The sequence below is a fragment of the Argiope bruennichi genome, chromosome 8 (genome assembly GCF_947563725.1).
Source record: "Argiope bruennichi chromosome 8, qqArgBrue1.1, whole genome shotgun sequence".
NCBI lineage: Eukaryota > Metazoa > Arthropoda > Arachnida > Araneae > Araneidae > Argiope > Argiope bruennichi.
Window position 1 is genome coordinate 49,528,255 of NC_079158.1, and position 21,903 is coordinate 49,550,157.

Below are 21,903 nucleotides of genomic sequence, written 5' to 3' on the forward strand. Positions count from 1 at the left end.
ATTTTTAAACAAAAACAATCTTAATATAAATTTAAAATATCCTTTAGGAGGACAGAAATAAATAGAAAATTCTCAAATTTTACTATTAAATAAAAAGCAATGTTGAATTACAAGAGACTTATTTATTATATAATCTTTATTTATAGTATAATTATTATACTATAAATAAAGGTTATTTATCCCATAATTTATTTAGTATAGTTTAAATATTTGCATATGTCGGATAAATTCTTATTTTATTTTTGAAATTTCGCATTAAATATTTCCTTGAATTGATTAATTAATTAATTAATTCTTATTAACAATTATCTGTAATAAATCCATATATTAGTGTTCCAAAAAGTATCGATTCAAATTTCTATTAAATTCCATTTTCCTTCCTTGGCCAAATGTGTTAACAAGTAAAAAAGAAATGAAAGTATTATTAATTATAATTTTGAATTTGAATAATTTGACACATTACATTTAATTCAAGGTACTGCAATGTTTTAGATACGACATTTGATTTTTTTTAATATAGCATTAATTCACCAGCAATAGTAGAAACAACTTTTTCGAACTACTTAAGATTCATATACAGATGAAGAAATTCTTATGACAATTATATTACATTTCTGTGGCATTTTTGCAATTTTTATTTCATTAAAATGGCAATTTTATATGAAATCTGAATACAAGAATTGTTTATTTACGTCAATATAATATATAAAAAAGTAGAACAAATTTTCATCAATTTTCAATCTATTCTCTGTTTTCTCCTATACAGTGTCTTTATTTTTCCTCTGCAATTTTCAACTATTTTTCTGTATTGTTTTTTTGAATTCCAAAGAAACAATTGAAAAGACAGGATGAATAAAGGCCAAATAATACTACCCAAAGTCATTTTCTTTATCTTGCAGAAAAACAACTTTATGTAAATACAACGAAATTTCGCAAAGTGGATATTACTGTCTATGCTGAAAAAAAACAACTATGTTTTAGACCTTTATTGCTGTACTCCTTTTTTAAAAACAGGAAACAAAAACTGAATGGCTCTTTGTCTTTGTTTAAGAATTTAGAACACATTAACAACCTAAACTTAACTGAGGAGTGGATTAAGTAAGACAAATTGACAGCATTTGTTATTTGAGCACTTTTTTTGCATCCATGCAGTTATCGTTAAGCTAAAGGATTACGCAATTCTTCTTGGAACTCCTTTTTCGGCTAAATCCTCCCAAGACCTATTTACTCATGTAATTAAAATAAATTAGTTTCACTTTGTAGTTTATGCTTTAAAACACAAAAATTCGAGTTTTAAATCTGCTAGTGTTTCTTCTGAGATATGCGCTTGCCTGAGGTTTAAAGTAAGTTAATGCACCCAGATTTACCAAAGCTTGTTTGTGGATATTTAATAAATTTAGCATTTTATTGAATTCATGGCTGATTGAGGGTGCAGTGTAACAGCTCGTAAAGTCCCAACTGCGTATCTCCCAACTCGTATAGCTCCCAACTGCTTCATTTTGGAATATATTACTAAGTAATCTTTATATTTAGCGTAATTGCACAAGATATGAATGCACCACTAATGTTTTTAAAAAATAACTTTCAAAGAAAAGTGAAAGATTCGTTTATTCTTTATTTTTGGGAATGCTGTAAAACTGGCGCTATTTTATTTTGAAGGTGTCTCTGATACCTAATTTTGGTAGTGGCAGATCCTACTGAGGTAACATTTTTTAATGTAAAATTTGAATATAACTTTATTTTTCTTGAGCATATTAATAGTGGATAAATTTTAGGCTTAAATATATTTCAATTTACCTTTACTTCATAAATCTTCCAAATTGCCATCTGAGAGCAAAGAACTTTTATATAATGTTAACAAATCTATTCTCCTGAAAATTTAGAAATGCATAGCGAACGGACAATCATACCATGTTAATTGTCTTAAAAATTTTCTGAACTGGAATAAATATTTCTGCGAATGCTCAGATTTAACTGGAGAAAATGAGTGATATTCATTCTGTTTCTTGGTAACAAATAACGAAATATGAACGGAAATTCTAATTAGAGTTATTATCATAGGAATTTTTTTGTGTCTGTGAATGAAAAATAAACGATATCGCAATATTTTAAGAAAATTATCTTAGGAGTTAAGGAATTTTTCTATTACTAAAAGAAAAAAAAATCTTGATGAATTAAGATTGAACAATTAAGATACACTTAATTCTGTTCTGGTTACGATAATTCATATGAAATACCTTATATTATATAATCCTTAGTAGCTTTCAAAGTCTTTTCACAAATAGCACAGTTGTGTTTGGTAATTGGATTCTGTTCATCTTCACTTGATGAATTTTATGATAATTCGAATTTATAAACGTATTTTGAAAGATCAGTATGTTTTTGAAGATAAATCTGTTCATATTATAAGAGAAACGCAAATAAAAATTACGTTTCAGAATACTTTATTATTTCTATATAGTTATTATTCCCTATATACTTTCCCGTGATTCAGGGCCGAATGATCATAAGAATGTTATTGATTAGAATTGCCTGGTAAATATTTCCAACTAAAATTTTTTCTATGTCCGATACCATTCTATGATCATTCTCTCACTATTGGCTTCTTGAAAATCTATATTTCTTTTGGGGTTTAGCAGCTAAGACTAACTGCCACAAAATATAAATAATTATTATTCGCAGCATAGCAGACACATTCTGGTATATCACAAACCTTTCTATCAACTCTAATTTGAGAGTCGAGTAGGTGGGAAACTATCAGGAAACTGGCTCGAAATCTTTTCGTAGTCTTTTATACCATCTAAATCCAACGAATCCAATCGTTCGTTCTCAACTTTCTTTGCTCACAACAATCATTTATATATTTGAAACAAAAATATTTACGATTTCCCCTACAAAAAAATACAAAATGGTACCTTCCTCTGAATCCCCATGGTTAATTCTTTTCATAATACTTTACAGAACTTACTTCAAGAACCTTTAAGGTGTTTTATACCACTCGTAATATTTGTATTTAATTTATGATTTATCTTTTATCGTTTAGTTCTATCTTTTGGTTTTCATGCATCTAGTTTTCAGTCATTTTTGCGTCTAGCGAATGTGATTAAAACAGTTAATGAGATTGAACAAAATTCCCTAACAGTGAAATTCATAAGCAAAAATCAATCTTCGACAAGGTTCCCAAAATTTAAGATCGGTTGAATTAGAGAACTTTGAATGCATTTAGAACAATTATGCTTTGAATGAATAAAAAATGAAAAATATCCGAAACTTAGTAATTAGTTGTAAATGAAAAATATCCGAAACTTAATTTATAATCATCATTTTTTTTTTACTTATTTCCTTTAGTTTAATAGTTTTTGGAACAAGCCAAACTATGCTAGGTATGATTGAAATATAATTTTAAAGATAATGGTATACTTGTAAAACTGTGAATTAATAACGTAATATTTTCGATTTAAATCCGTTTTAAATAATATTTCTGCCATTGATATTGGAGTTAATTTGTACAGGTTTCACAATTTTACAAACTATCATTTTTGATTTTGTAAGCATGCTTTGTTCCCTGCACATTACTTTAACATCGCGTGCAATAATTCATTTCTAACTTGTTAGAAATAAATATCCTTTAAATACTTTAAGTAATGAAAATTCAATTTTTATTTAATTTTAAAAATATTTAAAAATACTACAAAATTTAAATCTGAGATAAAATTAAAATTTTTTGGAAATTAATTCCAAGTTTATAAATGATTTTTTAATAAAAATTCGTAGATGGTGACAACTACAGCATTAATGGGGATTTCTATTCACCGACCATGTTATAAATAAATTGAACGAAAATCTCTTTAGTACATATATATACACTGCATGAAAAACGCAAGAGACAACAAAGCTCATTTAAAATTTATGACAGCATTAAATCGCCTTAAAACATTTTAGATTTATAAGAGCAGGGATTTTAAATCACAAAATATGTCGCCCCATTTGGTTTCGTTTTCATTTCGTAGCGCCATTTTAAATTATCTTATATTTCTTTCTAGATACAATGTCTTTTACTCTGAGTTATTTCGTTGTGCAAAATTCGAAGAAATATGGTGATTCCAAAGTATTGTATTTATTAAATGCATAAAATCACTGATTATGAAGCAAGGAAGCATTTAATTATTGTTTGGGGGAATTTTTAAAATATTTTTTAAATAGAATTATCTTTATCGACTTCACTTTTCAATGTAACTTTCAGTTTTTAACTTTTAACTTTATTATAAAGGATTTTAAAATTAAATATTGCTAAGAAAATTCCATTTTGATCACTTTTAATTAAAACAAGCAATTAATGTAAGCTAATTTAAATTGTTATAGACACCCTAAAATTGTTTTCTATCTTCTAAACCCTTTTAACTTTTTTTCCCAAATACTTTTTTAAAAAAATTTACAATTAGCTGGAATTGGAAAATTTTAAATTAGCTTCGTTTCAGCTTGAAATGATGGTATCAAAATAATAATTATCGTTAATATGACTGCTAAACATCATTACATAGTTACAATTTCATCAATATTTCTTGAGGTTTCTGGTATTTTCACAGAGTTGCGACTTTATATTGAAGAGAAAAAAAAAGCTATGTTACTAGTTTAATAATTGATGAGTTGTGTTTTTATCAATTATTCACCCTGACTTCGAAACTTTAAGCTTATTTTACTCGAAAGACTCAATTATAAGTTATTGCGCTTTTGAATACTTTGTCATGGATTCACTGTGCATTTATTTATTCGTTGAGAGTGATAACATTTATTATGTATTTATCATTATCTCGCTAATATGGAAGAAACATTTGCATGAAAATTCCTGATATGGTGCTGTTCTGTTAAATTAGCCACAAATAGAAATAATTGAGTCAGTCGAGTATTTATCTACTAATATGCTCTTTTAAGTAAACATGTAACTTGACCTCTGACCTGTGACCTCTTAAAGATCGAACTGTTCCACCTTTCGAATCTCCTGAATACGATACTACACGACTAGCATGAGTGTTTCCCCTCAAACTTCCTCACGCGGTTTCTAATAAGAGTGTTATCTTTCTGCCTATACATAAAATTGAGGACCTTGCCTAAGATCAAGAACTCTTTGTATAGCTTTGGCGAACAATAATGCAGAAATATAGAACTTTAGATTGAATTTTTAATAATATTCATATTTTTATATAAAATATTCATATACAAAAAATTCCTATTTTTTTAAGCAACTACATTTTGGATACTGAATCCGTGTTCCATATTTTTATCTGTCTTGTCTTTACGTTTTGTATTTATTGTATTCACTTGTACTCGAATAGCCGAAAAGACGGACTTCCATCGAGTGAATTTTGTTTAAAATTTCACAGTTGTTTATAAATTTAGTTTAATGGCAATGTATCAAAATTCATCTTTGGAGCTTAAAAATGTATTTTAAGTAATTATTTGAATTTTGTTAAGAGTTTAATGTCAAGAATGTTTTTATTTATTTATTTATTTACTCAGACAAGTCTGAAACACGAAGATTCATCTAAATCTTAAATTCAAATGTTTCACTATTAAAATACTTTATCTCTGTATACTTTTTTATGCAAGAAAGTTTTTTAAAAAAATATAAGCCATTACAAGGTGGTCAAAAGTATTTCAAATGGTATCAAAGAAAATCCTACAGAATTACTTTGGTATCATTTTTCTTTGAATACAAAGCGTCAGATTTGCCTTTTCGTTTTGTTTCTTCTAATTAAGACTTCAAAACCATTACCTTTCTACCAGATAAGAAAACAGTTAGCGCTGTTTTAAAATCATAAAATTTACCGAATCAATAATGCCAGTTTCTTAACTGTTGTATTTTCTCCTTTATTTCAAGAATGTTAAGTAATTTATTTTTTGATATGTGTATGACGAATTATTACAATATTAATTTTTTCGCTGTGTACAGAAGCCAGCTGTATGAAAATACACACATTTCCAATATACTATTTCTTTTAGCCATCATAAGTAATTGACAGGTAAATAAAAACGACATTTAATAATGAATAATGAGTTTTCGTACAGTGTGAAACAATATATATTTACATTACTTATGATGGCATATACCTTTGTATAGTTTTATAACTTGTGAAGAAAATCGGATATATGCACGAATAAGCATTCTACTGTTAAACGTACCCATGTTTTTATAAAACTGTTCAATTTTTAAATTACTTTTTACATCTTACCCATATAACATAGTGCTGTTCAAGGACTGTTATAATCGTAAATGTATGAAGAAATAGGCTAAGATATTTGCCTTTCTGGAAGCCGGAATGTGAGCATCTCTCAAAATTTTAACATCGAATGTTTATATATTATGATGCATTTTTAATGTATTTCGAATAAAGTAAAAGGAAAAAAAATCGAATAAAAGAAACACTGCCTCTATATTAATATAAAGACGGTTTAAAGAAAATTTACTGAAATGAATTTCTAATATTGGTATGTTATAAATAATCACTGAAGTATGCATATAAGGTTAAACAAATGTGCAAAATCCTTTTCAATATTTAAAGGCCTAAAATTCAATATCTACTATAGTTTTGAACCTAAGAATGAAATACTTCATTAAATATTTCTAGAATCACTTACGTTAAAATCTTCCGTCAAAATTCCTTAATATTCCTCTGCCTCCAAAGTCCCCCCTCAAGAGACTTATCCAGCACTTCGTAATTTTTTGACTCCTTAATTCCACGAACAGCAATTTCTACTCTCTCCAAACAAGTTCGAGTCACTTAAATACATTTACTGGAGGGATTCATCTGCCCATCATAAGCACTCTGCCCAAGATCTATGAGCTAATTAGTGTTGTTAAGCAAAAAGTTTCCGGACTCCGAGCTATTAAGAGTGGTTGCTTTCGGAAAAGTTCCTATTATAGACTTTTCAGCTGAATATTCTCTTCTGGCAGTTTTTTTCTCCGTCGATTGGGGCCTTAACGAGTGATTTTGGCAGGCTCTTCATGAAATCGTCGAAAACTCTTGGCCCGTCTGAATGATTAATGCGATTTTCGGTGAATAGAAGATGGAATAGCGAAAGAGGGAAAAGGATAGGGTATTCAGATTTTTCCGTTTACCCATTTCTACAACCGGTTGATTAATTTTAGTTCCAGTTGGCAGTGACACTGAGGTGGCGAGGAGCTGAAACTTAAGTTTTCATGTTTCTCGGTTTTGATTTATGTAGCCGTCCTACTTAATTTTCCGATGCATTTCTAAATCATTGCGTTGGAATCGATGATATAAATGCATAACCGCAATGGATTCAAGTGATTTTTTTAGTATCATGATTATCAATCTCAGGTGAAAGAAGTCTCGTAGATTTTTGAATTACAGAAGTATTATTAAATCTTATGATGAATGTATTTCTAAAATATAATGCTTAACCTTCTTATTTGGTTTAAAATTCATTGACTCGTTGATTCTGTTTATTATTTATTTGACAGTAATGAGATGTTTGGTTTTCTCAAAAAAACTATTAATCCGAAATTTCTTTATGCAATAAATGCAGATTTAGAAAATTTTAAACATTTCCATTTTATTTTATTTACTTATTATTTTATTTTTCATTTTAGGAAGTTTTTATGCAATGATAATAATGCGTTGTGGCAGGCTTACTTAAAGATGATTTTAAGTAGTTATATTTTTATCAATAATTTTATTTAATCTTGTATTTGATTTTTATACTTCATTCTTTTCGTAGGATAATTTATTAAAATACTTGTAAATAATAAAACTCAAACACGTTTTGGAAAACAAGTTCAATTTTTTTTAAAAATATCACAACATTTTGGAGATATGTCTTTAATATTTCCTGAGATTTGAACATTTATACTGATTTTCTTTGATATAAGTTTTAAAAAAAAATCCCTAAATTTAGGTTTTATAGTCAATTAATTAAAGCTTGAATGAACGTCTCATAATTTGGAATTTAATTAATTTCATAAATGTTCTGTTTATATTGAGATGCGTTCTCAATTAATCTGCACGAGGAATGAAAATAACAGATGTTGTTTGTGCATATGCTACCTATATAGGCCAAAAGATTTAACATGGAGCTAACACATTTATTATAAAAATAATTTAGAGTGTGGACGCTTTATTTGGGATCAATGTTTTTGAAATTTTAAACAAATAAAAGTGAAAAAATTGAAGCTCTTTTCGAGATTGATTTCTGAAAATATTATTGCACTCAAAAGATTCTTACACCATTTTTAATGAAAATTTAACATCCTCTTAAATATACCAATTAAGGCATAAAATGTTCCCTGATTTTTTTTCATTTAAAAAAAAAAGTATTTTCGTCAATTATTTATAATAATTTCCTTGATTGTAAGGAAATTCTAAAAGTTTTCATTGTTTCATCAAATATTAAATCAGATGATTTCTTTTCATTATTTAAAGCTAAGTAAGAGCAAATCCATTTACCGTCTGCATGGTTTACTTGAAGAATATGAAAGAAAATTTATATTACCGAGAAAAATAATGAGAATAGAAAATAGATAGATCGAAGAGTATGTTTGTAATAATGAAACAGTATGATGTCATAGAGTTTATATCTTATCAAAAATGTCATATAAGGAATAAGAGAATCAGGTGTGAGGCTAAAAATGCGGTATGACTATAATATCTTTCGTAATCAGCCGTTTAAAATCAATTTATTTTAATTATGAATATCAAATTATGAAATAACTTGAAACTCTACCATTATTCAATGTGACCAAGATAATCATTAATGTTGATTAATATTCAATAAAAATTTTCACATTTTCAGTGTCCAGAATACAGTTCTTGAATGAAATTATTTCGAAACTGCTATAGATTTTTTCTGAAAATACCTCTTTCTGTATATGGATTTTAATATCATTCATTTGAAATTAATTTAAATGTAATTGAAAATAATATTTTAGGAACAAGTATATTTTAAATGTAATATACTCCATACTAAGAAATTACAATTTCTTTTAATTAAATATAATTAAAATTAAATTTGGTACAGATATTTATGTTCTGTATCATAATTTCAATCTCATCTACACAAAAAAGTTCTTATCTGGGGAAGTTTCCGCTTACGTTATTACGCTGTAATATAGAGAAAGGAGATATATTAATAACATACCATACATAAACTTGGTCCAATAACTAAATTCTGATCAGTTAGAGCTGAGTAGTACTTTTAAGTAAAAAGCATTTCAAATTACATTACAGAAACATATTTTATTCTAGGTGATCAGAAAATATCTGGGAAAATTATAGAGAAAGTTATAAGGGACGGATATTAAAGGATTCCCAGTACAGTGCGTGTCCAGAAATGCTGAGTGAAAGTGGCATAGGGCACTGTCTAAGACAGTTGAAACAATGCAAGGAGCTGTTATTTTCTATTGTCATTTCATACAGCATGCAGCGCTTCACGAATATTGAATTATAATATATGTATCTGAATAAGAAGATATATATGGATTTGTGAATGACAATGGGAGAGTTGCACAAAGGTTGAAAAGGAAACGCTATCCCAGCAGAGAAATAGCGGATCGTCAAAGCTTTACAAAAGTAGGTACTTCAATGACAACACACACACACACACACACACACACACACACACACACACACACACACACACACACACACACACACACACACACACACACACACATATATATATATATATATATATATATATATATATATATATATATATATATATGATATAGACCTCGTTCGAAGAGATTATTGTGAGTAGAATATGTCTTACTTGAGGTTCCACAATCCTTCCACAAGCACAAGAGATATTGTCTATAGACCGAGTGTGAGACAGTCACTTGTAAGGGATGTTTTGCATCATGAAAGTACGCAGCCGTACCATTTACAAAGGAGGCTGGCATAGAAATTGCCGCAGAGGCAGATTTTAATCACCGTGCTCTCTTTCCACGATGTTACTTAACACAGGTTTCAATACCAACGAATTCCCTCCATGAGTGTTATTCATGGATAAGTCAACGATATCTCGAAAGAGAGCGTTTAATAGTAACAATACTCATGTTTAGGGATAATTCGCATGCGACGAGAACTCATATTTACCAGCTCAGATTTAGTGTCACTTTGTAAGCATCTATGATGCACAAATATCTGATTGGATCGTACATCCTACCTCATAACTCAGACGGCCCGAAATATCTCATCTCTTTGTAACGGGATTTGCCCGAACTGCTGGCTGTTGTGCTTCTGCGTATCTTGAGACGTATCTGGTTTTCAAGCGCGGTGTAGCGACTCCACACTTTAGCAGTAATTTCAGGAATTAACTAGACGCTATTTATTGAAAACAAATATTGGTCAAGATGAACATGCTACCAGGCTGCTACGAACCCCCTGTACTGATTGGATTTCTTTCTATGGGTCTCATTGAAAGGCATCATCTACCATACTCTTGTATACTTTCACGTCTATATACTTCACGATGTGAATCTTGTTTTAAAGCTGATGGTCGCTCCTTCGAGCATTTATTGTAACTCTTTGGTTTAATGAAAGTGCTATTTATGTTTTTTTCCTTTCACTTTCTTTACTCTCCATAGCTTTTACGGACACTCACTATATTGCAATTTTTTTTTATACTCGTCCCCTCTAACTCTCTTTAAATTTTTGCCAGATATTTTCATATCAACCAGTATGTTATATACGCTAATAAATGAAATGTTTATATTTTAAATTTTTATGCAGTCTCCCAACTCTATTAGTTTGATTTAGTAAGATAGTCTTGATTCTTTTATGTTTTAAATAAAAAAAAAATCTTTTGTGACTTAAATTGACCAAGTTATGTAGCTTTGAATATCAGTGTTTTGAAACAACCGGTGACGGATTTGAGAAGGCTTCTTGTGTTTATTGATGAAATTTTCAAGAGACGATCATTGAAATTGCTCAAACATTCAAAATTTGATCATACACTTATTTGTGATCCAAATTTTTTTTAAATTCTTTTTAGATTAATTTAGATTGACTTTATTGACTACATTTATTATTTGTTTACGCATATTTACATAAATATTTGTCATCTAAGATGTTTCACCAATTAAAAGTATAAACTTATGTTTAATGATTTAGACACATGCTATTAGGATACAATTAGAGGTACCACCTTCACTTATATGACACTATCTATATTATATAAGGGTCATGATGGTATGGACTGGGAGGTCGGAAGGCTCTGAGTTCGAAATCACTTCCACTGAAGAACTGCAGTATTAGCGGGTCTGGTTCACACTAAATCCATCACAGCCTAATGCCCTAACCCACCCCTGTTGATGTGACATGTAGAGACTAGAAAAGGGGTGCTAGTTCTGGTACCGTAATTGCCATCTGGTAACGTCTAGAAACTACGAGATTCGTCTCAAAATTGCCCTGATACTTAAAAAATGGACAATATCGCTAAATTATCAGGATTATATAGAGCTCTTTATATGAATATAATATGATTTATTATATGCTATGTACATCGTATTAAAATGTAAATATTTTTATATAAAGCCGATAAATGTAAATATCTATTTTCGAGTACATTTAATTTATCTCAACAAAATATTTCATAGTAGATAAATAAAATTTCTTGAAAACACTTCGATTATTTTTAATTTAATAAATTGAAATAAATGTAAAATATAATTCCATTCAAAGAAGAACAGATTTTTTTATACAACTCGATAAATTCTACTCAAATAAAGTAATGGGATTAAATTCGATAATTTACCAGTGCATGTTTGAGTATAATTTATTCCGTGTTTATTTAATTTATCAGCCGTGTTTACCGAATTTTAAACTCTAATTATTTTCTGCATCACTGGATTTGCTAAATTAACAATTATTCCATTTCATATCCATGCATTAAAACTCTTCTTACCTCCACATAATAATATTTCGTTTCTTCGAATTTGTTTTAAATGATTTCTCCAACAAAATCGATTTCAGTTTAGTGTTGAGAGTGTAAATCGATATCGTTGCTCCTAAGGACAGGCAAATTTAATAATAAGCTAAATACTCGGAAAGCTCGGAAACTTTACAAATAGTAATTGTTCTTAGAATTGTCTTTTCACTTTGAAAAGAAGGCAAAAATAAACAACTTCAATGTTCAATATGGGGCCACAGCGGGAAGCCGTACATTTCGATCGCTTGCAACGGCTTAACCATATCGATAAATTCCACATCAATTTACGAAGTATAGTCGACCGAAAAAGGAAACAAAATCGAAAGCTTTCTTTGCTTTCTACCACGCTAGATCCTGAGATGGATAATGAGCCCTTTATAACGCCTTAAACTGAAAGCATTGGAAACCATTTTCGAAGGTAGTTTTCTATCCATTTCATTTCATTTCAATTTTTTATTCTTTTCAGTTTTTGTCTTTTTTTTTATCACTCTCTCACTTATTCATTTTTTCATATTATTCCAACGGATTTCTTTTAAAACTCTACCACAGACTTGTAAAAATAAATTTAAAAAAAGAAGTGAAGATTGAAGAAAAAAATAAGAGAGTTAAAACTTTCTTTTGTGTTTATTTATTTAATTTTTTTTTCTTTTACTTTTACAATGAAAAGCTCAAGCATAATTAGACTAGGAATAAATGGAAGCTGGACGCTTGAATAGATTCGGAAATAATGAAGTAGCATGTATAGAAAAAAAGAATGAAATGAAGATGAGAAAAAGTATACGTAGAGAAGTTGGAAAAACGCTATTAAGATACAAAGGATTATATTTCTTTTATCCTCCTTTAATTATGTCTTTTTCGGCCTTGTGTAGAATGCATTGAAAATGATGCTGACAGTCTTTTTATTTTCAAATTCTTCTTAAATATGTCAAAGAAAAAAAATAACTTGATTTTTCAATATTTTATTTTCTTTCACATTTAATCGAAGAGTTTTAAATTTAAAAAAAAGTGCTAAAGATTCTTTACAGAGATAAACATATTAACCAATCTTATGACATATTTTTCATTTTTTTCTATTTAAAATTTGTTTGCTTTTGCTTTTTGTTCGTTATCGATAATTTATATTTTTGGAACTTTATTTTTTTGTTTGATATTTCTATTAGTTAGCCTGCTATTATGATAGATTGGCTTCGAAAATTAATGTTATGGGAGCTATAAATTGTTAAGCCGGCAATTAAATGATCGTGGAAATTATTAGTCTCTCACAAAAAATTTTTGGAATGAAATTGTGATATATTTTTCCACTATATATCCCTGATTTCGAATTTCCATTTATTTCTTTTAATATAGAACTCCTTTAATGGTAAAATTTTCAATGATGCTGATGTACCAAAATCTTATTTCATTTAATTTTTTGCTGACAAATATCAGAAATCTTATGCACAAGGAATTATGATATTGTTTAAAAGATGACAAAAGGTCATCTTTTAAACAACGCTATTAAGATCGAAGAAATGGGAAAATATCTGATATAATAAAGTTGTATTTACAATTAAAAATTTTGAATTTACATCTTCTATTAAATCTGCAATCTTTTAGGGGTCAACCCAATATTTAAAATACTTTTTGGAAAATTTTATTCATAATTATTTTTTTCTAAAATAATATATGATTTTATTAATTCTCTCTTTCTCTCTCTCTCTGCATATATGTCTTTGTGATGTATTTGTTTGTGTGTGTATCACACAAACTATCATAAAAGATGTATCAATCATTCAAAGATATGTCATGACACATAAGCAAAAGAGATCGAAATGTTTCTCTTCAGAGATTTTACTGTGAGATTTTGTTAGAGATTTCATCCACACTTGTCGACTTAAGAAAGGTAACCTTAGGGATATAGGGATTAGGATATATATATATATATATATATATATATATATATATATATATATATATATATATATATATATTCTCTGATTCGTTTGTATCTGTATCTATACAAAATTTATATTGCACAAAATTAATTTCATTAGCATTTCGATGAAAAAAATTTTGATTTGTCATTTATGCTTATTAAAATGAATTTAAGAACTTAAACATTATACAAGTAAAAACAGACTTTGTGATCAACATCTGTCATTTATTGATTACTATCTAAGAATTTAAAAATAAGAAAATGCGAAATCAAATATTATTTGGGAACTATCTTATCAATTCAGATGAATAAATTCTCATACTAGTAATAAATCACATTCTCATTCTTCATCCGTTGTTCCATCCTATAAAGAAGGAAAGAAACATGGTTATAGTTTCATTAAATTCAAGTAATATAAATTAAAATATGCTCTACATACACACACACACACAGACATTGCCAGCTAATTTCTAATATATCTTATTTTTGGGGTATTAAATGTTCTCTTATTCAAAATTCAAAAACGATACACAATTTTAAATCAGGAACATAAATATATTAGAAATATGATTGTATTGCTGAAGATTCCCAATGGGCAATTTTGAGCATTTTTAAAATGCAGAAATATATTTTTGGGGAGTTTCAATTTATGTTTACGAAAAGGAAAACAACAGCACCTTTCAAGGTTTTTTATTTTTATTTTCTTTATGCCCTGTAAACATCAAACGTTTTAGGTTTATATAATTTTCTATGCAGATAAAATAAAATTGAGTACACAAGAAAAATTATCTTTAAATGAAAATGATTCTTTAAAGCCTATCGTGAAGAAAAAGATAATATTTATATTATTACATAGGCGTGAACAAAAAATATAGAATTATTAATGAATCTAAAGTACTTTCAATATACATTGAATCAAAACATTTGTAAATGGTTTATTAAGATTTGGTAAATAGAAATGGTATATTATATGTTAAGTACCTAGCACAAGACGGCTTCATTAAGATTCAACATTTTTATGACCTTATGTAGAATTTGAATGTTGTCGATGCAACAGACATAGAATAATGTCATGTGCTGTATACATGACACATTATTCCCTGCATGCATTCCATTAATTTCATCAGTGTTCTATACGAATTCCTTAACAATAACTTTTTTGCAGGATATATTTCTTTTATCTACACATATTACGCACTAATCATCTAATAATAAAGTAGAAGGTGTGTGTTGACCGTTTGATCTGAACTGCCAAATTAGACATATTTATACTTTGAAGAGTAAAATTTTACAGCTCAAAACATTTTTTTTTCAAAATTTAAATTAAAATTTGATTACCGAAATTTCTGCTCGATTTTGATGCTTGTCTAGCCTTAATTTTCTAAAATGTTGTTGAGAATTAAGGGAAAAAAAACTAATTGTTGCACCAATTTAAATTTTAAAAAATGTATTTGGTCTTTACCAGTTTAATTTGTTTGCAAATTAATCCTGAATTTCGGCATTTTTTTTAAACAAGCTCTTTACATACATTTTAAAATATGATTGAATTGATGAATTCAAATTCCATGCGACATCAATTTTCTGCCAAAAATTTAATGACGTGATATTCGGTATTAAAAGCTCAGGTGGAGATTTTGTTTAATATCTATTAAATTTACATGAAGAATAAATAAATAAAATACTGTAAAAGTTCAATGATAAGACAATAGTACTATAATGTCATGAGATTTAATTATATTAAGATGATACATATGTACAGTGAATATCAACAAGTGTGAGGTTTTTAAAATAGCATGATTTTTGTTGTCTATAATATAATAACTAATAATTAAAATAACTGAACTAATTTCTTTTTCAGTTAATCATAAATATTAAGTTAAGCTTAAGGGATTTTATTGTGAGAAAATATTACCATAATTTCAGGCGGGCCAGTTGGTCCCCCCACACGGCTAGTACTAAAAGAGAATGATGTGTTTTGGCGATATATAGGACATACCATTGTTAAAATAGAGTAAGAGAGTTAGAGTAACATAAACTAATAATTTTGCATTGTTCTAAAATTCGGTAAAATATGTCTTTCGAATTATTATACTTTGTTATCAGGCAAACTATAAACGAATTTTGATATTTAAAAAAAAAATATTTGCATAATCAACAATATATTTCACTTTAATACTGAAACAAGTTATTTTCCATTTTTCCGCTAATTATCTAAACACGTGGTTTTGATCCATAATTAAAAATAGATGAAGGGAAAATATGTGCGTAATATATGTTATTAATATATGTGCAGTTTACATAAGGAATAAGAATTTAAGAATTCAATACTGCACTAAGCCAAAACAAAATCTACAATTTACAATAGATTATCTGGACTGTTAAGCCTTTAATGGCACTGTGTTATAATGAGACTCAATACCATTAGGAAGGTTGCTGTACGTAGCAAAACAAGTATAAAGTTAATTAATACAATCCATAACGTCTCTTTTAAGATGGAGTTTTAAAATTCTATGTTAAGAGAACATAGCATCAAGTTAAACATATTATATTTAATTGAGATTAAAAAATATTGTCTTTTCCGGCAAACCAGTTTTCCATGGAATGTGGATAGATCAGATATAATCTCTATTAATTATAAAAATAAATAAATATGTGTATGTGTATGTGTATGCGTGTGTTGGCTTTCTACGTGTTAGACATTTGTTTGTCTTACAGATATTAAGTTTAGTAAATGCTTTGAATGTTTTGAAATCTTAACGAATGTTTTGAAATTTTAATTTACTAAATTTTAAGTGAAGTTTGATGCTTTTCCTCAATAAATTCCGAAAATATTATTGCACTAAAATTAATTTTACTACATTGAAGTATTTTTAAATTGTCTTTTTATGATACTAATATAATAGTCTTTCTAAAGTTTGGCAATTAAAAAAAATATTTATTTGTTTGATTCCCACTAATATATTTTACATTGTTGTCCTGCGATTAATACAATTAACTTTGTTTCATCAAATATTTGTCACCTAATTTTTTTCCATTGTTGAAAGCTGAAAAAAAAAAGGATTACGTTTAAAATCTGTGTAGTTCATTAGAAGAATAAAAAGAGAATTTCCGATTCAACGAAATCTATCAGATAGGTAAACATCATTATTACAGTTCTATGTTACAGTTCTCTATGTTACTGATAGAAGGGTTTTTGTACAGAAATAAATGGTACTTAATACCATTCAAATTATTTGTGTTTAATCAATAGCGATTTGGTAGAATCATGGACAAGAAGTTATACTTTAATGATTAATCCTACACTAAGTCTAATCAATATTCCTGTCAAACCAGCTGGTCACCAGAGGCGACTAGCATATGCATATTCAGTTAAATGTACAGACCAAGCTGAAACAAAATTCTGTAGTCAAATAAAAGCTAACATGATTAAAACTCAAAGAAAATAATAGTTCGAAAATTCTTGCTAGTTAAGCTGAATAGTTGAGAATAGTTAGAACTGGCATTTCTGTATTTATTTTGTAATTTAAATATAAACCTTTAAATTTATATTTAACGATTGGATCATGTATCATCTATCACTGAAAATTTTTCATTTTTAACAACTGTCGGCCAAGTCTTTTTTAACAGTTACTAAACCAAAAATATTTAACAACTAAAACAGGATATTGAGCTAAACAAACTATAAGCCTCTTTTGTTGAAAAAAATAATATTGAAACAGCAAAAGATTTTTAAAAAGTAGAATTTATTACGTTAGGAAAGTTAGGAAATTCGTGAGAAACATAAATAATAAATATATAGGGAAGATTTTTTTTTAATATCAAAACCATCTGTCACATTTTTAAAAAGAAAATATAGAAGTGAAGGTATGGATTTTTGTTAATTCTTGAGATTCATTTCAGTGCTTTAAATTCTAAGTGCTTCAGAATTTATTCTCGATTCAAAATCCTGGCTGTGCGATTTTAGCTGATTCGAATTTCCTATGGAAACGAATTTGAAATTGTTTTTTCTTTTCTATCATACTTTGAGCTATGCTATTTTCGAAATCGAATTTAGATAACTAAAAAAATAATCAGAAGCTTTTAAAAAGACTCTTTTGTTATTGTATTAACAAGCATAAATGGAAACATTTGTTTACCAGTCACCTTTAGAGGATCAATTGATTTGTTATATGTGTAGGATTTAAGATAGGTGACTACGATAAAAAGTCGTTTTTTTTAAATGTATGATTTAAAAAAAAATTCATATTGATAATGTTTGAACAGGTTATTGTATAGTCGTTAGAATTGTGTTTTTATGTCTGTTTTTTGGGAAGTTTTACTAATTTTTATATACGTATTTACATACGTTTGGATGCTATTTTAAATCTTTAAATGATATTTTATCAAATTCTAATCTTTAATAGAACTTTCTAACGAAAAAACTCGTAAATTAAAATCTAATATATATTTATTGTTCAAATTAGGTAAAATAATTTCTCAATATGTTCTGCAATTCCTAAAATAGAGAATAAGTAATTTATTCCTTTTAAATATTTTAGTGTCGTTTTAGTAAGTCAGAAAATGAAAAAAAAATGAAAATTTCGTGTTATTTATCAGTCAAATCCTAGTATTTAAAGAAAGGATGGATATAAGCTGAAAGCGAAATGTGAATTCCTTTTCATCTAAGTTATTTTTAAATTTCTAGCAATCCTTACATAAAAACCAATAGGAATGATCTTTCTAAAACCTCCTCTCATACTATTTCTTTGAAATTCTTTTAACTTGCTTTATCCTTCTCTGGCTTAAAATTTAGAAAGGTAATGCTAAAAATATTTTATACATAATATAATTTTTTTATTAATATTAAGATATTTGAACAACCTAGAACAGTCGATTTCCATTTCATCTACAACAAGTAATAGCAGCAAAATGAATACATTTCAACATGTAGGACACTATATAAGCGTAAGAGCATCATACAAATTGACTCCAGTTCTCTTAGCAATGTTATCCGATCATAATAACAATAATTTTTCCTATATCTTTCAATTTTGTAAAAACTCCAAATTTATGGAAAGAGAAAAATATATTTGAATATTAAACAGTGATAAATTATCCATTTTTATAAATAATTTTACTTTTTAAAGCAGATATGAAAAAAATAATTTTTATATTTAACAATCAGCTGAGTTGCATTTTTTATCAGCCGTTCTTCTGTGGCCAGTTAGTTCACCAAGATTTTCGTTTTAATTACAATTAAGTTTTTATGCGTAATTTGATGCTCTTGGTATACATTAAATATGTTTTATTTTAATAATTTTATATCTGTATAATAATTGTGTACCAGAAGCTTCCTAATAAATTCCAGTCACATAACATGGGTTTTTAAAAACTTAATTATATGAGAAATTTATTTCAGATTATTACAAATTGTCTTTTTTTCTTTCTGTAATTTCACTGACTAGTTTCTCATGAAGAGTACGTGGAGAATAAGCAAGATTTTGGTTTCTATACTTTTAATCAATGGAAGAAAACTGATGTAATCAAACATTTTATGTATCAGTGGAAACAGTTTGAAATTCTTCACAACAACGAAATCTAATGTTTAATAACACAGAAAAAAATACTTCTAAAATTTAGGAAAAAAATGCAAAAAGGCCAATATTTGTTTTTATTTTGTTAAAAACAATTTAATGTAATAATGCTCAGGCGTTATCTTTGGCAAATATTACAATGTATTATTATCTTTTAACGTTTATTTTTTTAATTGAAATTCTAGTTAAAACATCAAACAAACTAGATTCAATGTGCACATCCATATCCTTTAAAATCCATATATTGCATATTTGGTAGATCTAACTAAAACTGTATGTCCAATATGTCGCCACCACACAAACATTTACCTTTATTATTAAAAGCAATATCTTTCTAAATCATTGTTCTTATCGTATTTTAACAATGTAATATATTTCATATATTAAAAACTGCCATTACAAATGTGATTAATAACGATTTTTTTTAATAATAAGATGTTAAAATTTTCCCAGAGATCGATATACCAGATCATATATATTTATTATTATCAATAATATTGTATATTAAAGCTATACAGGCATAATAGAAAAAAAAGAATAAAAACTGTTGTTTTATATTATCTATGTAATGTTACTTTTTAACAGAAAACTACAATTTGATATTGCTCTAGTACAGATCAATTTTAGAATGGATATAGTCAATTTAGAATTGAACTTACCTCAGTAAATGGATTGCTATGTTTATGACTTTTCTTGTTCATTTCATCTAGGGGATATTTTCGGTCCTCCACCGCTTCCAAGAATTCTTCGAAAGTATTGAATTCTTCTCTCACTGAAAAGCAATGTTTTTCCGATACGTGAAATATATTTCATGGAATAGTATTGGGTGTATAAATTGCTTCTATATAAGTTCCTATTTTGAAGCAAAGAGCTATAACACTGAAAACTTTTATCTTGAAGTTATTTCAATATCGCTCAAACACAATAATGATGCAAAGCATATGTAGGAAAATGTTATTTTGAAATGAGAAAACATTATTTATTTTAGTAAATTCTGGGTTAAGAATACCTTAATTTATCTGAGAAAATGATAAATGTTATTTTTTTCAAACACTTTGTTTATTTAAGATAGAATGCTTTACAAACCATTTATTGCAGGATACTTACTTTTTCGTATACTATTCTGTTAAAGTTGATAAAATATATTTGGGCTTTTGTCACCTTTTATAGATCATTATTATATTTGGTTCTATTCTTGATATTTTTGCATTAAAATTTTTAAAAAGTTTCTATTACTCTCTTAAATGGAGTATTTGTGGGAGATAATAGATAAACGTTTTTTTTAAAAAAAAAAAAAAAAAAAAAAACTTTTTATTTATTTATTTATTTTTCATTTTTAGAATCTATACATTATTTTATTAATTAACAGCATAATAAAATATATTTTATGATTAAATAACTGAAAATTTTATATTCTATTTGACAATATCTCTGAAAATAATTGAGTTTATTATTCTTGAACTAAATATGTTTGTTCATTTATATATAAGAATTTTTTATAAGAAGTGAACAATATTAGCGAATTTTAAAACCATTTTATTATCTTTCACCTATTATCAAGTTGAGCGTTTTATATTCTATTTGACTTTTATAAATATGATTTAAACATTGGTCAACTAAATGTGTCTGTTCTTTTAAATAAAAGTATTATTGCATAAAGATATTTTAAAATTACTTTATAGCAATATTAGTGATTTTTAAAATATTTTAAGTAAATCTAAATTCTACTTGATATTAAAATTTAAAATAACTGCAGTTAAGGTACTTCAACTAAATATGTCTGCATTTCTTCTATGTAACAGCTATTCTGTAAGGAAAATGCAGTATTAACAATTTTTTTGAATATGACTTATGTAAGAGACAAGAATCAAAAATTGTCATTTTAAATATTTTATATTTATTTCCAATCATGTTTATTTAACAGAGTGAAAAATTTAAATACAATTTTAGAATATTTTTAATATTATAGCTTTAATAAATTCGTATTAAATTGGTTATAAGATTTGGAGAATGCATATTTGATATATAAATATTAACATTCAATATATTTAATTGCAAAGCTGTAAATGCATTCTACAACTAAATTATGATTGGTATTCTATTATTTAAATTCTGTTAGTCAATTACTCATCCAAAAAATTATGCCACAATCTGAACTATTTTATTATTACTCGAAATATTCTTTTTAGAATCGGGAACCACCTAAATCAATTGTTAAAAGTCAAGATACGGATTTTTTCATTATGAAAATTGAATCCATATTTTATACTCTCAGATGAAAAGAATTTTCAAATATCACCGAGTGTTCAAATAAGGATTAATTTGGAGTTCTGTAGCTTAGAAATGCTTAAGTAAATACTTTTAGTCACAAAAGTTAGAAAAACAAGTTATGATATTTTATAATCAAAACAATATTTTTAAATCCCTAAATCCATTGTTTGTGTAAAAAACTGAGCAACCCATAAC